The following is a 22,216-nucleotide window of genomic DNA, read 5'->3' on the forward strand; positions in this document are numbered from 1 at the left end:
GGGGGGGCGGTAGAGGAGGAGGAGAAGGAGGGCTGACGACCTCGTGGACGACCTCTGTTCTTGCCCCTGTAGGACTTGTACAAGGTGTTTTGCGGCTGCTGCTGAGGCTGTCTGTAGGTCCAAAAGGATGACCTCCCAAAACCTCTGTACTTCCTGTACAAAGAACCTCTAGGCTGAGGCTGAAGGCCCAGAGACTTGGCTGTGGCTTTACTGTCCTTAAACCTTTCCAAGGCTGAAACCGCTTTCTTTCCAAACAGCCCAGTACCATCAAAGGGGAGGTCTAAAAGTGTTGCTTGCACATCTGGGGAGAAATCCGGTGATTTAAGCCAGGCACTTCTTGTGGCAACAGAAGACCCCATGATCCTGGCAACAGAGTCTGCAGTGTCTAGACCACTTTGAATCACCTGACGAGCAGCCACTTGAGTGTCTGACAAGACCTCATTAAAATTCTGTCTGTCATCCTCAGACAATTTAGGGGCAAGTTGTTTCGCAGAGTCCATTAGGGCATGGATGTAACGACCCAAAAGACAGGTGGCATTTGTGGACTTCAAGGCCATAATTGCTGAGGAAACACTTTTTTTGCACACTGGTCAAGATTTTTCCACTTCCTATCACCAGGAACTTGAGGAAAAGCCCCAGAAGATCTTTTGGAACAGGCAGCTTGAACCACTAGGCTATCAGGAGAAGGATGAGAAGTTGAAATGTCTGGATCCCCTTGAGCCGCCCTGTATCTCCAGGCAACAGATTTAGAAACTGCCGGAGCCGAAAAGGGCTTACGCCAAACCTCCATTACAGGCTCAGTGATGGCATCATTGAATAGCAGTAAAGGCTCTACCACAGTTGAAGGCGAATGAAGTACTTCCGTCAAGATATTTGACTTAAATTCAGCCGTGGGAAGCTGGAGGTCTAAAATTTCGCTGCCTTCCTTATTACTGAGGGGTAAGGAGCCACATTCTTTGAAGGAGCATCAGATGGAGGTGAAAGCTCCCATTCTGGAGACACATCAAGGCCACTTGCCTCCCTCAAATCTTCAAAGTAGTCATCAGACTCTTGAATCTCACCTTCTTCCATTTCCTCCAAACAATACCTCTGCTCTTCTAAAACCCTCTGAGCCTCTCTCCTAGATCTCATTCTTGGTACCGTCGTCTGAGCCAGGCACGACTCCAACGGATCCGGAGCCGGCGTCGAACACGGATCCGGAGGCACAGCCTCCGTCGAACGAGGTCGAGCTGACGGAGCCGGAGATTAAGGGAACGGCGTCGACGTCTTTGGCGCCGGGATACACCAGGATGGGGCCACTGGTAGAAATGGCATAAAGGGAGCCTGAGCATAGGCCTGAGGAACCCCCAGATTAAACGCCATAGGACCAATGGGACCCGAAGGTGCTCCAGAGGGGTACATAGCCCTTCGAAAGACTGCATACATTGCATTAAGGTAATGCGATGGATCTTGTCCCAGACCTGGAAAAGGTGGATAAACACATGTAGAGGGCTCAGGCATAGGCATTACTGGACTCAGGCCAATCAGCACCGACAGTGGAGCCAATGGAGTTGACAACTCATCTGGCACTGGAACTTCTTCCACCAAAGCCAGAGAATGTGCCGAAGTTGGAGATGGAGCCAGCGTCGAAGAATGTGCTGGCGAAGCCACAGGCGAAGTCGATCTTACAGGAGAACCCTGATTCGGGGGAGAAGGCAACACGAAGTCTTTACGACGTCGAGGAGCTGGAGAGGACGACTTTGGACCCGTGTCTTTTTCTGAACGGCGTCTTGATCCATGCCTCTTCTTCTTATGCTTGTTAGATCTAAAAGCATGCCCCGACGTCGACTTCGAGCCCGACCTCGACCTGGAACGTGACCTCAACCTTCTTCGACCTCTTTTCTCCTTCCTCATTTTTGGCATGAAGAGTTTAGCTTCTCTTTCTTTTAATGCCTTCGGGTTCATCTTTCTACAGCAGGCGCATCCCTCGATGTCGTGATCCGACGACAGGCACCAGACACAATCTTCGTGAGGATCTGTAATGGACAAGTGTCCTCAGCACTCTCTGCAGGGCTTGAATCCTGACTTCCTTGACGACATCCTCGAGAAGGGAACAAGAAAGAAGACCAGAAATACAATGCAGAAAAACAAAGTAGCAAGTGAAACCACAGAGAGTCTAAGAAAACCTGGAACTGACGTCATCACGCCGATGAGGCTCTCTTATGGCTCCAGTGACGTCAGTGGAGCCGCGAGCAGAGCCAGGCTTCTGTGACGTCGTCCTCGTCGGTGTGGAGAGCTACAAAAAATTTCAGAATACTGCTGGCGCAGGGAATATTCACAAGGTGAGGAATTCACTGGCAGATGTATCCATCAGAAAGTGTTTGCCTTTGCATTTAAGGACAGTAAAATGTTTGCTTTATTTCAGCTTTGTCTCTGTCTTTACAGCTCTATTTATTTGCAACCTTCTTCAGTGTCTCATTTATACTTATCTGTCTTTTCCCTCCATTTTTGCCTTTGTTTCTTTGCCAGCTATGTTTATTGTGTAACCTAGTTAAGTCACACCTTTTCCCATATATCTGTTTATGTACCCTGCCCTGCTGTGTCCAAGTTCCCTACTTGCCTGTCATTATTTTTGTTCTTTTTGTCCTATATCCATCTCATTCATTTCCAGTTGTGTTTGTGTGCAACTTTCTAGCAGTATGCCAAATTATTTGCCATGACATTCGCAGCGGCGACTTCTCCGTTAAGGCAGAGGAACGTCGCCTCACAGCTCTACGAGCAGTGTAAAAACGGAAAAATAAAATGATAACACAATATTATTATCATTTTATTTTTAGTAGGGGCAACGCGGCCAGGTTAGGGTGGGGCGGGGCTGCGGTCACCGGGAGGAGGAGTGGTTGGTGCACATTAAGTGCGCATGACAGGTTGGCCAGCCATCTTAGGACGGCCAAACCAACATGCGCACTTAGCATTTCCTCAACCGGCTGTATTGCACAGCCATGTGGAGAACTGTCCTAGGCTCCCATGCACTGCCTGAGTGACCAAACAAGCCCTTCAGACCAATCACAACGCTCCTATCATGCTGGTGACAGCAGCATTGTGATTGGGTTAGGAGAGTCTGGGAGCCTGTGTGCTACCATGCTGCTGGGAGTCAGGAAGACAAGAGGACGGAGAAGAGGTGGCGGCCGTTCACAGGTAAGTGATCTTTTAAAAAACAAATCAATACCCCGCACTGCCCCACCACCCCCTTCCGTAGCAGTCGCCACTAGACATTTGTACACAATGAAAATTGGGATGGCAGCTGTTCCGCACATGGATTGATTTACTGATGAACTGGCGCCAACAAAGTAGAATAAGCAAATTTCGAACTACTACAACAATGCTAACAAAACCTGTGTTGTAGAAGAAGACCTACACTATCACCAGTGCTCACCCACATACGTGTGCACCCATAAACACACATAAACCAATGCAACCAGTAAAAACATGTACATAGATGAGACTCAAACCCTGAGTTACCTCAGTGGTAAGCAGTGAGTGGTGCCCACAAACAGTGTCTCTCCCACATCAATGGCAAAGAAAATTCTGAGTCCGATATCTGGCAGAAGACAATATTTCTATTGGAAGAAAGGCTTTGGAATGTGGACTATGGCTAAGCTACTGCCTTTGAACGTGTGGATATGCATTTAAATCCTGCCGTCAGCATGTGAATGAAAATTGTTTAAATCCAGTTAAATAAAGTAACCTCTCTGTGCCTAAAATATAAGTTTGTGATTGTGAAATGTAATGACCTTGCGTAATTGAAATATGTAAATCCTGCTGTCATGTGTACCTTCACCCCAAACAGCCCCCATCTAGATTTCCACTTTTAAATACATAGATACATTTAGAAATGCCTGCTGTTATAAAAGTGTTAACGTAGACAGATACATCTCACTAAAACTATCGTAGGGAGATCAAATACTTATCCAATGGGTACACAAACTAGGTTTGTATTTTTAATTTTTCCAGGAAACCTTTTCGTAAAGTTTTCAGCCTTACTCAGGCTAACAGGGTGCGGACTATATAATACTGAAAACTAGGATTGACGGAAAGGGGATTGGAGCACCCTGTACCAGGTAAACGGGAGCCTTACAGTCCTTCTGACCCAGAAGCCATTTAGGGGCATATGTATGAAAATCCATGTTTGCGATTCTCAAATAGCGAATTTTTTGAGATTCGCTATTTGAGAATGGCAAAAAGGGATGTATGTAAAAAATCTCATTTTATTTTGCGATTTCTTCGTATTCCATAATTGAGATTAGCAAATTGCGATATCGCAATTAAGGAATACTTTCCCATTCATTACTATGGGCCAGGAGGCCCATAGGAATGAATGGGAAGTAATTCTCAATTTGCGATTCTCAATTTGAGAATTGCAAATTGAGAATAATTTCAAGGGTGCAAGGGTGTCATAAGGACACCCTGATGCACCCCTGAAATGAACATGTGTGCGCATATGGCGCACATACATACCCTAAGGGCATGTATGTGCGCCACATGGCACCTTCACCAAATGCCAAAAAGTGCTTTTGTGAAAGGAATCGCAAATTACCACCAACTTGAAGTTGGCGGTAATTTGCGATTTCTTAAGGTGAAATCGCTAAACCTAAGTGCTTCTTGCATGGCATTTAAGGAGTCACATTTTGCGATTCCTTAAATGCTTACGCAAAGTTAAGGAATTGCAAATTTTGCGATTCCTTAATTTTGCGATGCGATTTTCCTCATACATACCATTGTCCTCATTTTTTGTCGCAAACGCGGCTTTTTTGTGATTCGCAGCATTTGCGACTAAAAATTCCGCTGATGCATATGCCCCTTAGATCTTAATTTGTGCAAGTGGTGGAGACTAGCCCTCCCTCTAGGGACCTGGAGTTATTCTTCAACATCAGATTTTGACCAAGCAAGAGAGAGAGAGAAAAGCAGAAAAGGGAGTAAGTAGCAGAAAGAGGGAGATAGGAGCTATTTAAAACTCTTTGAAAAAAACTGTGCAAAGGTAGAAAGCGGGGAAGAAAAAAAGCCTTCATGAGTGAGATAAATCAAGAGGAAGAGTAAAGTGGTGGAAGTAGGAGGCAAGAGGTGGAATCAAAGTATATCGTTATATTAGACAACCTTAGCATTCGGCTTCTCAGTTCCTAACCAAGGGTTTGGGCCACTGCGCTTACGGTTTTTTGGGGGTTTTTTCAAATAAATTAAGCACTGGTCACTACTTAAAGATAGTAAATCATAACAAGGGTCAATATTTAAAGGCTTTCATTTTTAAAATCGAGGCCCACGCTCCTTTCACTTTTTACCCTCCTTTGAATTTTTAATTAAGAGTGACCTTTGGTCTTTTTCTAGTGGCTATTTAAGGAAATCAGGATTTTATTAAAGACCAGGTAAGTTCGTATTATTTCCCCTCTCCCCCATCTTGGAGTAGGTTGTCCTGATTAGTTTGCACTGTTTTCTTCAATTATAATGTGCTTTTACCTGTCACTTCAGGTTTTTTGAGTTATTTCTTGGTCTTTTTGATGTAGGAGCATCTTGAAGTAATACTCCTTGCCTGTGATTTCATATGCCACCCTGTGGTCTATCCTTGGCGAAGCTTGTCTTCCTCTTTCGTTCAGAAGTGGTCCTTAAGTTCTCGTCTCTACAGTATAACTGGCACTAAAGGAGGATTCATGGCCTAGGTTTATCTGGCAAACATTCCACCTGCCTAGCAACACCTGCTTGTTATTATTGCATCATTCTGCTGAGTGTGTGGCATTAAAGCGATATTTCAAATAATGTAAGCCTCCCTGGTCTGTAATAAAATTCTGCTTTTGCAGTCATACACTTCAAGGAAAACACTTGCAACAGCATCAGTAAGTAAGACACCCAAACTGTCAACCTCTGAAATGCTTTTTATATATAGATGCATTCATTAAACTAGTGAAAGACACACACATATATATATATATATATATATATATATATATATATATATATATATATATATATATATATATATATATATATATATATATATATATACTGCTATATTCAAATTCCCGGCCGGACTGACCAGAGTGGGCATCAGGCTTTGCCTCTGGAGGCTGGAGGGGTGGGGGTGGTGTTGCAGTGGTGGGGGCCAGTTTCGCTACTGGGGGCCGATTTGCGGTGGTGCTGCAATATCACCCCAGTAACAAAAGCAGCAAGCAAACATTTAAAAAAAAACAAAGTGCCAGGAGGCCACTGCAGCAATTCGACCCAGTAAAAAAAGCAGCAAGCAAGCATTTCCAGCAGTGCATAATTTGTAAAAGAAATTAAGTGCCAGGAATCTCGCCAGGAGCCCACTGCAGCTTGTGTCACACATTGCCCCTGCCATGCTGCCAGTAATAGGAACAGAACAACTACTCACCATCACTCCTATCAGTATGACAATTCAAACAATTTCAGGCTCCCATAGCTATAAAAATGGATACGCGTCAGGAGATATTCCTTTTTAATGCATATTAAATTTACAATTGACTGTTGTTGTGCTCATCTCTAAGTTAGCTATACAGTGCCACCTTGTGGCAGACTGTCACAAGCGCAGGTGTTGACAATTAAGTGCTGGTGCCAAGCACCAAAAACCACCAGCTCTAATTAAGCACTGGTTTCCAGCTTCCCGGGGCCAGGGCTACTTTGGGTTCCCAGTCCAGCCCTGTCCAAAACAAATGCAACAGACCCATACAGGGATTTGGCAAATTGACATGGGCTCAGCACACAAATGGGCCACACCTTCTTGAGTAACCAGATTATTATATTGTCCATGCCTCCTTTCTCATTCAGCGCAAGAAAATAAATATCAGTGATGTTTTCCAGGGTCTGTCTTGCCTCCTACTTATTTTTACATACGCTTGTCCCCTCATGTTATGCTCATTTGGGTTATTGTTTGTCAGTGACGCTGATGCTCTAGCTCTAGAAACCCAAAAGATGTATCCCCTGTGTATTGTCCATTAACAAATGGACGGGGCAGAACGGTCTCGAATTAAATCCAATGATGACTGAGATTTAAATGGTCAGCCAGGAGTCCTCAACACTTGTTAATTCAGTTTGACCATCAGTGCTAGGAATCTGGGCCCTCATTACGAGCGGCCTGGTTAATTGAGATAAGTGCAGTAACTCATTTTACAATCATATGGTAACGCATCACAATCATGTGGATTGTGTTAAATTTCGGCAGGTCAAACCTGCCAATATTTATTTAAAAAATGGACAGTAATAACAGCAATATGCAGATTTTGGTGCGGCATGTCTATCTTGCTTTGTCGAGCTTCAGTCCTTCATGTCCGCCTCTCACTGCTTAGACTGCTCTATCTATTTCTTATATATCTCTCTATTTGTTTTCATCACTTTAGGTACTCAGGGCCCGATTCACAGAACTAAGTTAAGACAAAATCCTAAACTTACTACTTGTGGTATTCACAGAAGTTAGGATTTTGTCTTAAGTTTGTCTTAAGACAGACTTAAGTTAGGATTGTGTCTTAAGTCTGTCTTAAGTCTGTCTTCAGACAAACTTAAGACAAAATCCTAACTTCTGTGAATACCAAAAGTAGTAAGTTTAGGATTTTGTCTTAAGTTAGTTCTGTGAATCGGGCCCACACTCTTTATGTAACCTAAATTACTTTTTTTTTTTCATTTATTGATTTTTGTTTGAATTTTAACAACAACGTCCACAAGACCATCGGGTCCAGGCCACAAGGTAGTAATAGAGCACTGGTAAAAGTGCAAAAGATTTGCAGAGTTACACGTTTATTTATTTATTTATAGGATATCAGCGCGCTTTACAAAAGTATGAAAGCGAGGACATGAATGAGATATCAACATCAATTGGCAAAAGGAAAATACAGTAAACTGATTAATACAAACAACACAAGGGGCTAAAAATATGACATTGTAAATCGGAAAACATTCACCAGTCTCAACCAATGTACCCAGTCCAGACCCCCCCATAGTCGGACGTATTTCTGGGGGGCTCATTAAATGACTTATTTTTTTAATTAAGTTTAGCTTATTTTTGTTAACTTAGAATCGTTCATTTGTCTCACATTTCCTTTTCCATTTTTAACCAAGCTTTATTTTTATATTCCCATATGCATTCCTCTGTTTGCCAATAGTGAGTGGTTAATGCTTCCCCCATTTCACACTCATAATTTGCATTTAATGCTCCTTTTTCGACAGATTTGTTATTTTAACCTTTTAACCTTATAAAAGATGTGATTCCACTTGCTCTCCTAAATTGTAAGGGTTCGACGTGTTTGCCAATAGCATCAATACATTTGGAAGCAATAACTATGGGATATGAGAAGGCTTTTCTGGACCACCTGGGCACATCACTGTCTGGTTAGAGCCTGTGCATTCAGGAAGAAGTAAGTTAGTGGTCGGTACGTAGTGAAGTAGTGAAGTATAGTGAAGTAGTGTGGCTCACTGGTTAGAGGCGGCAGACCCGAGAGCAGAGGACGGCCCGGGACCAGGGTTCGATTCTCGGCGCGGCAGGTTTCTGGACCAGGGTCAGCGGACTCGATAATTCTCTCGCCTCGGTGCCCACTCTGATCAGCGATCACACTCGGCAACTCTGGGCATTAGCTTGCCTCATCTTCACTAACGGCCCCACCAGACCGCCGGGGATGCCTGGTCTCACCCTGGAGATACCCATTAAGGGACCATCTCTCAGGGAAGCCAGGAAGGGTTTCGCAGCGGTCGAAGCGCCTTGGGACCCTACGGGTAAGTAGTGCGCTATATAAATGCCAATACATTTACATTTACATTTACGTATTTAATTTGTTCAAATAAAAAAATATATATGCTCAGGACTCCAAAGTGTCTTCGTAGGAGCCCACTGCCAGCGCTGTTGAATGCCAGTTTTGTGGAATACCTAGACTTTCTAGGCTTGACGTCAGCTTGTCGCTCTAGCGTCCACCACCCTATAATTCCGGTTTAATTTTTGCAGGTTTCTTCCATAACGACTTTCATCCTTTACTAGTGTTTACCTATCTTTCACTTTATCCTTCTTTATCCCCTTTCTGCCTTTCTCTGGTTCAAAGCCTGATGATGAAGACAAACCCGGTCTCCAAAAATGATTGCGCCCCCCCCTGCGACCACCAGAACAAATTAACCACTGCCTTTTCAATCTCTCTGATGCTTTATATTGAAACACCCACAGTGAATATCAGGAAGATGCAAATGGAGAGGAACAGAAAATCAAAGAGGGATTGAGGAACAGACTGAAACTTATCCATGGTGGATTGATCATGTTAGCAACAGAGAGTAAAAGCTAAGCCGAAGGAAAAGAGGCTGGGGGTTGTTAATTGCAGGGATAACACAGTGGTCTGGGTAGATTAATTAGCTGCTGAAACTAAAACGTGTATTTGCCTTTTGCTGATCACTCTGCTGATGCAGCTACTATCTATAAGAGTAACACTCTAATAAAGCACTCTGATGCTGGACATAATCTATACACTATGACACTACTTTCTGTTGAGTCTCCAATAAAAGTGAAATTGGTAACAAGCTACTTACCTGTAACTACAGTTTCCGGAGCTGGTAGCTTTCATAAATTCATTTGCTTGAATTATAAGATCAATTTCCAGATCCATACGGTAGACAGAATGATATGCAGATTGTCTCCATGTTATGCAAAACAGACAGAATAGTTTTTTTTATAACAAATTTTTATTAGTTTCGAAACCATCAAGCAAAGTACAGTTCTAGCCTCGATCCACTTAAACAAGTTAACCTTCTTTCAGAATTAGAGCACCTGAACCAGAGGGCAGTTAATGGTCGCTTCGAGGAAGATAATCCCCCGGCACCTACATTTCACTCAACCAAAGCATCTTTCTACCTTGACTTTACATTCATTACGTTATCCATGTTTGATAGGATAGCCTCATTCCAAATAGGCAACAACACACTTAGCGACCACATGCCACAAGAAATGAAACTTCATTTTGCGTCAACATTATTCCAGGAGGCCGACAAATCCATAGTTTCGGTAGGAACAACAAACCTCAAACGTATAAGGTGCAACTCAATAAACATAGAAGTAGTAGCAGCAGCAGCAAAAGAAGTGTTTGAGCAAGTACAGGATAACTTAAATCAACCGTTGGAAATTTGGGAAAAATTCATCTGTACCCTTGGCAATAAATTTTCCACCAAAATAGGCCCAAAACGAAAGAACGCAAATGATCCTCCAATGACGATAGTAAAGAGCCCTGTCTCCAAGAAACTGAAATTATCAATAAACCAATTACTATGACAACTCCGGAGAGCACTGGGAAATCAAAGTTTGTAACAGTCATTCAAAGGCCCTTTTTGAGAGAAGATGGATCAGGAAAATGACCATGAATAAAGAATTTTGGGCTAAACTGCTTCACGATGCAAAACAGAGCCACATTTTGGCAATCTGTAATTAAAATATATCGGCAAATTCACCACAGAATCAACTCTCACATTTCTGAAAAGGTTTGGTCAGACTTCCTCTTTAACCATTTTAATGACACAGATCAAATAGTTACACACCCCAAATGCTTAGGATCCGAGAGTTCCAGCAGGACTGCAAAGGAGCCAACATTAGTCTGCCTACCCTCGCTGAGGATAGCGAACGAATAATGCTAAACCAACAACAATGGGTAACAACTGTAACTTCTGCACAAAATACCGTACGAGACTAGGGGGGGGGCACATCACCCAACCAAGCCAACAGATAACGAAACAAATATCAAGGGGTCGACTGGCCACCAATGCTGCTTAAAAATGACCCCGACTACTGGAGCAACGCACTTGAACCTGTTTTAAAGTATACAGTTAGAAATTCTATAATTCCTGAGTCGTGAGGAGGCTCAATTATAAGCCCAATTTATAAACAAGGAGTGAGGTCTGTGCCGAAAAACTATCGCCTAATAACTCTGATCGACATAGAGGCTAAATATCTGAGTCGTGAGGAGGCTCAATTATAAGCCCAATTTATAAACAAGGAGTGAGGTCTGTGCCGAAAAACTATCGCCTAATAACTCTGATCGACATAGAGGCTAAATATTTTGCCGGGCTCCTCCTAAACGATCTAACCACTTGGGCTGAAGAGAACTATATAATACCGCTAACACAAACTGGATTTCGGAAAGGGCAAGGAACAATAACAAACATAATGGCCCTGACCTTGCTCATGGATGCAGTCAAACAGGGAAAATATCTGATTTTTCTCAGTTTCATAGACTTTGTTGCAGCATTCGATCACATTGACCGTACAAACCTTTGGCAAAAATTGGACGGCTGGGAGATCTCTTCTAATCTTTTACCCCAACTAAGGAACTTACACACCAAAACATGGGTCAGGATAAAGCTCGGTGAAGGTCTACAAATATCAAAAATAATTCCCACAACAAAAGGGCTTAAACAAGGGTGTGTTCTAGCCCCTACGCTATTCAATCTCTTCCTAGCAGACTTATCGGGGAAGCTGAATTGCTGCGCAGCTCACGCACCAAAACTAGGGAATTCCACTCTGTCAAACTTCCTATACGCGGATGACCTAGTTTTAATAAGTAGGACCCCAATTGATCCCCAGCATTTACTGAATGTTACCCATACATTTTCACAAGAAAATGCACTAAAAATAAACTACAATAAAACAAAAATAATGGCAGTTAATTACCACAAGAAGAAACACCTTAATTGGTTTCTCGACGGTCACCGTTTGGAACAAGGAGTAAGCTACAAATACCTAGGGGTAATACTGGACCAAAATAACTCATCAAAACCGCAAATAGAATCCTTGCAGAGAAAGAAATCCTGCTCTACGGCCAATTTCCCACTGACTTCAAGGAGTCCATTTGGCCCAGCGAATCAACATGCCCCACAGGAGAGAGTGGGATAGCCAAGAATCTGGGCATCTGGTTTGGAGCCGACTTGTGTTTTCGTGACCAGATCTCGAGACTGGCGGGGACTTGCTTTGGAACCCTGACCACTCTTCGCAGATTCTTTCCCCTTCTCCCCCAAACGGCCAAAGAAACGGTAGCCAGAGCACTGGTGCTCTCCCGTCTGGACTACTCGAAAGCCCTTTACATTGGGGCACCTGACTTTCTGATTAGAAAGCTACAGGTAGTCCAGAATGCAAAGGTGAGACTCATCTATAACATCTCGAGGAGACTCAGCGTTCACAAACAACTGAAGGAGCTTCACTGGCTTCCAGTGGCCCAAAGAGTGCGCTTTAAAACTCTGGTCCTCGTCTATAAAGCCCTGCATGGACCATGCCCCCCCCTACCTTGCCAAAAGATTTACCTTCTACCTCCCGACCCGACAGCTGCGATCTACCTCTAGAAAGCAGGTGGTCGTCCCCAGATTCAAAAGAGTTCGCCTGGGGGGACAATCTCTGACGGTAAAGGGAGCTCAGATGTGGAACGCCCTGCCTGATGCTCTTAGACATGCTCCCAACTTGATCAATTTTAAAAAACTGCTAAAAACCCACCTTTTTATAGATCATGAATAGCTGATTTCCTAATTACTCTGATTCAGTTTCTTACCCGCGCCAGGACAGTCTTGACTATCGGAGCTCGTAATAAATCTATATATAACATAACATAACCTACTTAGCCATAAATCCCCTAAAGAATCTCCTACCAAACTTGAGGTTTGACCTTTGCTAAGGGTTTTGCAAGCAAAACTCCAGCCAACAATTACTTACGGGAGTGAAACATTGAAGGGAAAATATGCAATAACTCTTGACAATATAATATCCAAATCATCCGAGCAATCTTTTAAATCCCCAGAATGGTCTCCCCGGCCCAAATACGATTGGAATTTGGGCTACAAAAACAGTCACTTGAAGGCATGGGAGCATATGTGAAATGTTGGCATAAAACTAAAGGCGATGAAAAAGGAACCCTGAACGACCAACTCTGGACGGAACTTTCCCACCCAAGAAAATCACCAGTAAGTCTTTATCTCCACAAATCTATTACACACCTAGGTTTAACAGAGCAGTGGGACGTCCCGGCGAACCATCTAACATTGAAAAAACTGTAACAAAGGTAACTCGTTTACTATCCGCTATAGAGGACAAACACACTAGCCAAACAATTGCACGTCTAGATGGCCCTATGCACATACAAAATGCTAAAACCCCAGCTCTACCTGAAAATGGGATTAAAAATTAATATCAAGGAAAAATTCCTAAGTCTCCGACTGAGGGTTGGCCCTTTCAATCAATTTTAGGCCGCCTTGGGAGAGAAAGGGAGGTGTCCAGCTCTGTCGTTTATGCAGCAGCGGCGTTGAAGACGCACTTCACATCATATGCATCTGTAATATGTTAAAAGACATAAGGATCACTCTGCTAAAGCCAGCGTTCAAATAGTACGGAGCCAGATCATGCAGACAAGCATTAATGCTGTGCTTTAACCCTGAGCTGGTCCAGTTAAATTGCCGGCTAATTAAATTCCTCGACATAACCGCAAAAAGAATGAAGCACCGGTTCGAGCAGCCAAACAACTACTCATTACAAGTACTGATTTGAACTTTATAAGAACAGCCACAGTCGAAATAACATTTACAGTCAACACGGCTAAAGTACAGAATGTTTTAATAATTTGGGCCCTTTTTTTTTTTAACGTGATGCAAAATCTTACAAGTCATTCTAATTATCGTTGCAGATAAAAAGTTGGGAATTTTTTTAAAATGCTTTTATAGAAAACTGCATGATATTTTACCCTTTTGTATACAATGGTTTTAATTAATCAAGCATAATAAATAAACTTCAAACTTTCACAAGTTAACCATGAACAAATCCCTTTCCAAGTCCATAGTATTTCCTCCACCTCCCCCATATCTTGTCATGCTTCCATGAACAGCTTTGGGCAATGTAAAAAGACTTTTCAAGTAGAGTGCACCAGTCCACCCCTGCTCTCCATGACACCAAGGATGGGGAGTTGGGGGAGTTCCATTGCCGAGCAATGCTCTTCTTGGCAATCAGTGTGGCAACACCCACAAGTGTACGGCCAGTCCGGGAGCCACCCACCTTTTTTGACCATGCCCAGCAGGGTTACCGTGGGGGTCAGGTCAAGATCCCACTCCAGGGCCCCTGAAAGCTTGCTGCACACCCACTACCAGTACGCAAAGATAACCACACAGGCCCAGACAATGTAATAAAAATCGCCTGGAGCCTCAAAACAGTAGATTAAGCTGTGTGGGGAATCGTGCATGGTGCAGGGGAATTGGGGTAAGGTAGGCCGTATGCAAATAACTGAATCAGCCTGAGGTGTGTGGGGAGATAGCCAAAGTTTGCGGGGCCACGTGGACTCCCTCCAATCAGTCTCATCAAGCTCGCCAACCCAACGCTCCCAGTGAAGTTGGAGCATGTCAAATCCATGTAGGGCATTCGCAATGAACGATCGATATACCTGGGAGATTGTGCCATTACCAATGGTTAAAATTCTGGTATCTCAGTGTCAGGTGGAATGTTAGCCAAAAGTGTGTGGCGTAGCTACAGATATTTATGGAATTGTGTTCGATTAAGACAGTAGTGATCCTGCAGGCACTGGAAGCGTGGAAGGTGTTTCTCTGCTCTAACACTTTCAAGGACCATGATGCAGATCGTGTCCCATTTATGAAAGCCCTCTGAGCAAGCTGAATGGTGGAGCCAGCGTCCCCTCCAGAGGGGAGTCATCCCCATTAATTTACTATTCCAGCCTAGAAATCGCAAGCAAAGGAAGATCACACAAGTGGTATCAGGCAGGCTGCAGGGTATGGGAGCACCATACCTATATCCAGAATGCGGTCAAAACTCAGAAAGGAGAGTTCCCGTCAGTACGTTGACTCATCCCACCCTCTGCTAAGCCAATCATTAACAATGACTAATTGGGAGGTCTGATAATAACATTTGAGGTCCACAATCCTTAGCCCACCATCATATAGAGTCTGTTGACCATTGGTAAACGCTATTCGGGAGTGACCGCCCGACCATAGAAAGGAGCAGAGAGTGGAGTTGAGCACGCAAACCAGCTTTGGGGGATCTGGAGCAGAAAATGCTGAAATATGTATAGGAAACAAGGGAGAATCATTATTTTGAAGAAGGCAATTCGGCCCATCACATCTGGGACCACTTCTCGATATCGCTTTTCATTTTGGACACTAGCAGGTTCATATTGAGGTACCTTGTGAGGTCAGGGAGCAGGGAGATATGAAACCCCAGGTACTTGAAGGAGAAGCATTACACCGGGATACCGGATGACCATTGATGGCTCCTGACGTCGTCTCCAATCGGGACTACTAAAGATTTGGAGGTGTTCATCCAAAGACCATAGGACTTGCCAAATAATGGAAGGATTTCGAGACAGCAGGGTCCGAAGTGTGGGAGTCAGCCAGAAACAAGAGGATGTCGTCAGCATAAGAGAGATCCTCTCTTGTGGCACTCCATTCCACGACCACCTGCTAAGTTGGGCATTGCAGTGGATGAGCCATGCTAGAGGTTCAATCGTAAGGGCAAACAGTAATGGGGATAGCCCTGACTCATACTCCTCTCGATTGGGAAGCGATCCGACAGTGAGCCGTTGACCAGGACACCTCATGTACTTTCCCATGCCAGCGCATCAAAGGACAGCCTCAAGGAAGGACCAATCCACCGTGTTGAATGCCTTTTTAAAATCTAAATGAAGCAGCGCCTATGGGGGATGGGATGGACCCAGCCTGGAGAGTGCCACTTGAACTCTCAGGATGAACGGTCTTGTACTGTGCCAGGACATAAAGCCACATTGATTGCAATGGATTAAGTATGGGAAAGCGGGTTGTAGATGGTTGGCAGGATTTTAGCATGGAGATTACTTTCGATGTTGATCAAGGAGAAGGGCCTGTATAAAGAGCACTTCTCGGGGGTGTCCTAGTTTGGGGAGAACTGTTGTTGAGGGGGGATCTAATTTGGGGAGAAAATACCCTGGTTGGCCACTTCATCATAGAATGTAAGCAGAAAGGGGATCAACTCAGTGTGGAACCACCAGTACACGACGGGGAAGCCATCAGAGAAGTGTGGCTCAGGGGTTAGAGGCGGCACACCCGGAAGCTGAGATCGGCCCTGGACCAGGGTTCAATTCCCCGCCTCGGCGGGTCTTGGGCTAAAAATTCCACGGACTCGATAATTCTTGCTCCGGTGCCTTCTCGACTCACGGGTTCACACTCTGCGACTCTGGGCAATAGCTTGCTTAATCTCCACAACGGCCCCTCGCGGCGGGATGCCTGGCTTTCACCTTGTGGATACCCTGCCGGGGCTATCTCACAGGGGAATACCAGGACGGGTTCCCTAAGCAAGCGCCGGGACACCCACTGCGGGTAGCTGTGCGCTATATAAGCTCAAATACATTTACATTTACATCAGATCCAGACATCCTGCCGGCCAGCATATCTTATAGAGCAGAGGAGCTCTCCTCTTCAATGATGGGCTTGTCAAATTCACAGATGAGGGAGGGGGCATAGTAGGCAGCGGAATGTCACGTAATATGGGATGTTGACCTCCTGCGGGGGATGAAGTCTGCGAGTGTAAAGATCCGATAGAAGGTAGCAAAGGTCTGCAGAGTATTGGGGGTCCGGGACATGGACCAACTGACCCCATCCGCCAATTGGGGTACAATGCGAAACACTGTGCATGGGTGGTGAGTCAGTAAAGAAGTTTACCCGACTTACCCCCATGCTTGTAAATATTACAGGTTTAGCCCTCCAGCACTAACAGGTATATTCAAGGGCAATTTGCTATTGGTGGCCACTGGCCGCCGAAAGCCGATGCTATACAGGGTCTGAATCTGTTTTGTTTTTTTAATCAATTCTTTTTATTAAACAGTTGTGAATCGACATTCCAAGTTACAGACAGAGGGCAGGGCAGAATTGGATACACAAATACAGTTGTTAATGATAGGGCATACAAATGGTATTAGTGAGTTACAACAGTTACGCCGTGAACGGTTCTTCAAATGTGGGGATAGTTGGTGGGACATATATATTACCCGATAGGCATTTCATTTGCTCAATATAGAGGACCATTTTTTAGGGCACACGCACGCAACATACACAGTTTTTTTTTTTGGCCATAGACCAGTCCATGTCTAACTTCAAGGCCTCAATTCCAGGCACTACCCCAGCTCCCCACAATTGAGCGATATTTAGTTTAGCCACCATTAGGCCCAGCATGACCCAGGTTTCGTCTTTGCTATTCAAATCAGTGGGTTCCCAGATATTTAAAAGGCATCTTTTAGCTTCGGGTCTAATGTCGGACTCAAGAACCTCTCTAATACAGTCAAGGATATCCTTCCAATAATTCTGGACGCATCCGCATTCCCATATTATGTGCATAAATGTGCCTACATGGCCATACTGTCTTCTACACTTCCTCTCGTCTACTCTTCCCATACTAACTAGACGAGGCCCAGGGATGTAAACTCTATGAAGGATCTTGAGCTGAACCAAGCGCAATCTAGAAGAGATCGCAACCTTTCTCAGGGAAGCCACTGCCTCTTACCATTCCTCGTCATCGATCTCTAACCCATCTCCTTCCCATCGCTCCCTGAGCGGTCCAAGGGGATTCAACTTGTTATTAATCAATTTTTTGTAAGTCAGGGATATCACTTTTGTTGGCAAATAACCATCAAGCAACCTATCCTCCAAAGGCAAGCATTCTGGGGGAGAGGTACCTTTTGATAGATTTGACATGAGCGCATGTCGCACTTGAAAATACCTAAAGTACTTTGTGTCTGCTAGCTCGTACTCCTTTTGCAGTGAAGTGAATGGGCCGACTTCACCCTTTACCCATAGGCCTCCAATCTTGGAGATCTCCATTAGATCCACACTTGTCAAACCCCTTTGAGGTCCTCAGGGTGCCCAACGGTTCTGTGTCCCACAGAGGAGTAGCTAGCATGAGTTACTGGTCCGAATCTGTGTTTTGAGGGCAGTGATGTGTGCCACTTTCTCCTGTTCGCCCCTGCGCATAAGCCCCTGTGCCATGGCTCAGATCACAACTATAACAGCTTCCCATAGGGTAGCCGCTGAAGCAACAGATCCCTGGTTAGTTTTACAGGCAAGTTCCGGCGAGCCACAAGAAGGTAATTCCTTGGGGATCACGCTCTTTCCAGCATTGTCTGATTGAAGGCGCCCTTTTTTCCTCTCGTGACAGCTCAAGGAGCGGGAACGATAACAAACGGATGATTTTGTTGCAAGATATACTACTGGTATATTTTTCAAAAACTGCCCAATAAGGAAACAGCGGACAGTACTTTTGACCAGCAGGCATATGTACATTCATTATTATATCACCCATTGAGGTGGAACAGGGTTTGTTTTTTGGTCCTGAGGAAGAAAGCCAAAGGGATGGCTTCTGAAACATGTCGACCTTGTAGAAAGTGACTCATCACAGTGCATCACCTACACCTCCCCATTTTTACTATTCTCAGCTAGGGAAGCAAAATAAAGTATATTTTTTCCACTAGCCAGAAATTTTTTAACCATTGCACATTTGTTTGACGATCCCACGCATTACACATAATCACTAACCATGAAACAAAGTGCTCCTACGTCTACGTAGGTCTTAGCACGTCCCGTCCCGTAGATGGGCGGGAATACCCCAATGATGAAGCATGACACTGAATCAGGTTTCAATGTGTGAGGGGAATTTTACAATTTTTGAAATATTGCCCTTCCTAAATCAAGAGAAGGTGCATAAATCGTTTGCGTAGCACTTTAATATGATTAACATTTCAAATAAGAATAGCACAAATTTATGCACGTATATATCCATGTAATAAACGGTACAATCCTTGTGTTGAATAACAATATTAAGAGGACGATTCTACCTTTTTCCTCTTCACTCCCCCTCTTGATTATTTGATTAGTTTCACAGTAGGCCTGTATCTCAGGTGCCAGAAAGGCCTCAAATTGGGAGTCTATGAGGTACCACGTGTTAAGATATCGGACAGACCTCAGGGTCCAGTCAGCAGAGCCGAATTTCATGGTAATGCGGGCTAGGTCTGAAGTCCCCCTCACAAGGACAGCCATGTAGTCCACCTGGCAAACATCCGTGGCCAGCAGCGGAAAAAGATTGATGCAAGATTCGGTTTTGTGTGAGGGCCAAGTGAACGTGTATACCGTTCCCATGGGTGCTATAACGCAATATGTCACAGAGTGTCAATGCATCCTTCCAGGCTGACAAACATGGCAGACACACCCCTGGGGAAGGGGACTGGACGCATCAAGGTCAGGATTAGGCACTACATTAAAGTCACCATCAAGGATGGAGACCCTCATGGGCAGACCCGCAAGCAGGCCGATCAGCGAGCAGAACAAACCCAGGAAGTTGTAGTGACGACCTTCAAGAAGGCCCTCCACCGCCATATAACACCCCTGAGGGTCGGTATGCAAGTTAGAAACTATCAAAAGAAAAACGTTATAGGGCAGGATGGCCACACCCCGGTAATCCCGATTGAACCCCACATGGAAAACTCTGTCATACCCATACCTTCGGAGTAAGGGACATTGGGATCCTAGCAGGTGAGTCTCCTGAAGCATGAAACCCATTGGTGGGAAGCGTTTGACTAATCACAGGACAGCAGTGCGTTTGATGGGGTCCAGGAGACCATTCACAGTCCAAGACATCAGTTTTAAAGAGGGGATTGTGGACTATAGTGGTGATGTGGGATGGCATCGAAGTAAGACCTGATCTGGAGCATAGCCGCATAGTTGTGAAAGGGGGGTGGGGTGAGACTAGGTGGGTCACAAGCGAGGTGTAATGCAGGTGCTGAAAAAGTTAGTGGTGGATGCAACACAAACAAAATAAAAAACCCCAACAAAACCCCCCCCCCAACAAAATTCCTTATTTTTCCCCCAACTCTTCCACCCCATACTTCCACCCCTGAAGCATCTGTCGCCCAAACTGAACCTCAATGGAGGTAGAAAAAAGAAAACGAGGAAAGACTTAAAGCAGAAAGGGAAAGGGGCACTGTGTCGGAGAAAGTCATGGCAGGTGCAGCATACAGTTACCAAGGAGCAGTACCAGCCTCCGTGGGACACAGTCACAAAATAATTTAGTCCCAGGACCATGAAAGTAGGCCTAAACAGGGTCCAGTTAGGAGGCCTCTCTCTCAGGGGTATGTGTTGGCGAGGTCTCATTCAGTCAGCTGCCAGTCCCTGCTGTCCTGGCTGTAGGGTGTGCTGCGTCCGAGCCCAAAGAACCTCTACGGCCACCATCGCAGTTACAGGATTTGTAAAAAAGGGTTCACCTCCTCTGAGGCTCAGTAGGCAACCGGCAGTGCCTCGGAACGATCTGCCACTGGGTCCTGGAATATTCGAAGAGGCACGTGGGTCTCTTTTCTCCTCAACCCACTCCCAAGCCTGCTGAAGGATCTCAAAGAAAAAGGACTTAAGTTAGAGAAGAATTTGAGTTTTCCCAGGATGAGTAGTATATATTCGAGGTTAAATGCCCTAAGCTTTTGCTTGACTTCCGTGAAGGAGCAGCAGCGCTGCTGTAGAGCTCTAGTATAGTCAGGAAATAGCATATTTTGTGCGTTCTGGAAACAAGAGCTTGGAATGTCCTCGGGCCTCTCTGAGGGTCACATTCTTGTCCCAAAACTGTAAGATCCAGGAGATCAAGGTCCATTGCAGGGGCCTGAAAAGGGGGGTGGGGGTGCTGGGCCAGGGATCGGCGGGCCGGCTCCACCACAAACCAAGGCATAAGGGCCAACTTCGGGACCCATGAGCAAAACCAGTCCTCCAGGAACTTAACAGCGTCAGGCATCTCCGTACCCTCCAGGATGCCCACTATTCGCAGATTATTGCAGCTGCAGAGGTCAAAAGGCCGGCCACCTGCCGCTTCAGGGCGGTCACATCGACCTCCCCAGAGGACACCCAGCACTCTGCCTCACTGACTGTGGTAACAACATTATGTGCAATTATCAATAAATCTGATACTGGAATCAGTGCAGGTTTATTAAGAACAGCTGTTTGGTACCAAACATCCCATAATACAGTAAAGCCATCATGGAGCTGGAGAACTCGAAATGACGAGTGTCCAGCCCATGTACTCCTTATGGCTTACCTGTTCCCTTAACAATAGCCAAGAATAGACATGGATATTGCAGGGGCATATCTACTCATGCAGATATGTTCTCACAGGAGATATAGCGCACCCTTCCTTAGGACTATAAGGCCTGTTATAAGAGGGTCTTACCTATATCTGGCAGTGTCAGTCGAAATTACTTCATTTTACAGGAAAAATGTAGTGGCTAACCATGTCCAAAAGAGGCACTTTCCAGCACCCCTGTTTTCCAAAGCCACTTTCAAATCCTGTATCGCCTTGAGTATAGTGGCCAGATCAGGTTGGGCGTGTCCCAAAGAGTCTGCCACTCCGGAGGACTCCCCAGAGCTCTCAGGCCCCATCTGCATCGTAGTGAAGTGGTCCATTTTGGTTTTTGGCTGGGGTAGGCCAAGTCTAGAGGGTCGTGGAGAAGACCCGCCCACTAACCTGTAGGCAGTACGAGCTGCTGGGGTGCTACAAGCAACGGAACACATGGGGTACAGTTTCTGGTGGAGTAAGGATTAAGTGCAGGGATGGCCACCCCAGCCCGCTCGCATCTCAGCAGCATGAGCACCCAAGTCACCTCCAAGAGTGGGATGGCTTCAGAATAGGCCAATCGCCTGGATCAACAAACCGGGTAAAACAAGGCTCCAGACTGAGTATAAGCCTCATGATGGTGCAGAAGACTCGGGCCCCATGTAATCAGGCTAGGAGAGGGGCCCCTCTTGCCGGGGGAGACCAGTGTACCCACCACCAGCCCACTAGGTGGGTCAGCATGAGTAATTAGTCAGATGGGCCCTGGAAGGTGCAGCAGTGTCCAGGGAGCGCCCCAGGGAGAATCAGGGGCCCCAAAGGCGAGGGACACACTTTGCTAGCCCTAGTTCCCGGGAGTAAGTAGGCACGGCACCCCAGAGGACAGGAGGAAAGGAGGGGGGAGCCCCCCTCAATGGTGCCCCCCCCCTTTAGTGGAGTGGTGTGGCTCACTGGTTAGAGGCGGCAGACCCGGAAGCAGAGAACGGCCCGGGACCAGGGTTCAATTCCCGACGCGGCAGGGTTGTGGACCAGGGTCAGCGGACTCGATAATTCTCGCCTCTGTGCCTACTCAAACCAGGGATCACACTCGGCAACTCTGGGCATTAGCTTGCCTCATCTCTACAATGGCCC

At 45.4% G+C, this 22,216-nt stretch overlaps 1 protein-coding gene across 3 annotated transcripts in view; it reads right to left on the bottom strand.

Moving 5' to 3' along the window:
- Positions 1-22,216, bottom strand: part of VWA3A (von Willebrand factor A domain containing 3A) — a 544,099-nt gene that overhangs the window by 408,360 nt on the left and 113,523 nt on the right. The gene's annotated exons all lie outside the window — the stretch shown is intronic.

This window comes from Lissotriton vulgaris, chromosome 10, assembly GCF_964263255.1.
Source record: "Lissotriton vulgaris chromosome 10, aLisVul1.2, whole genome shotgun sequence".
NCBI lineage: Eukaryota > Metazoa > Chordata > Amphibia > Caudata > Salamandridae > Lissotriton > Lissotriton vulgaris.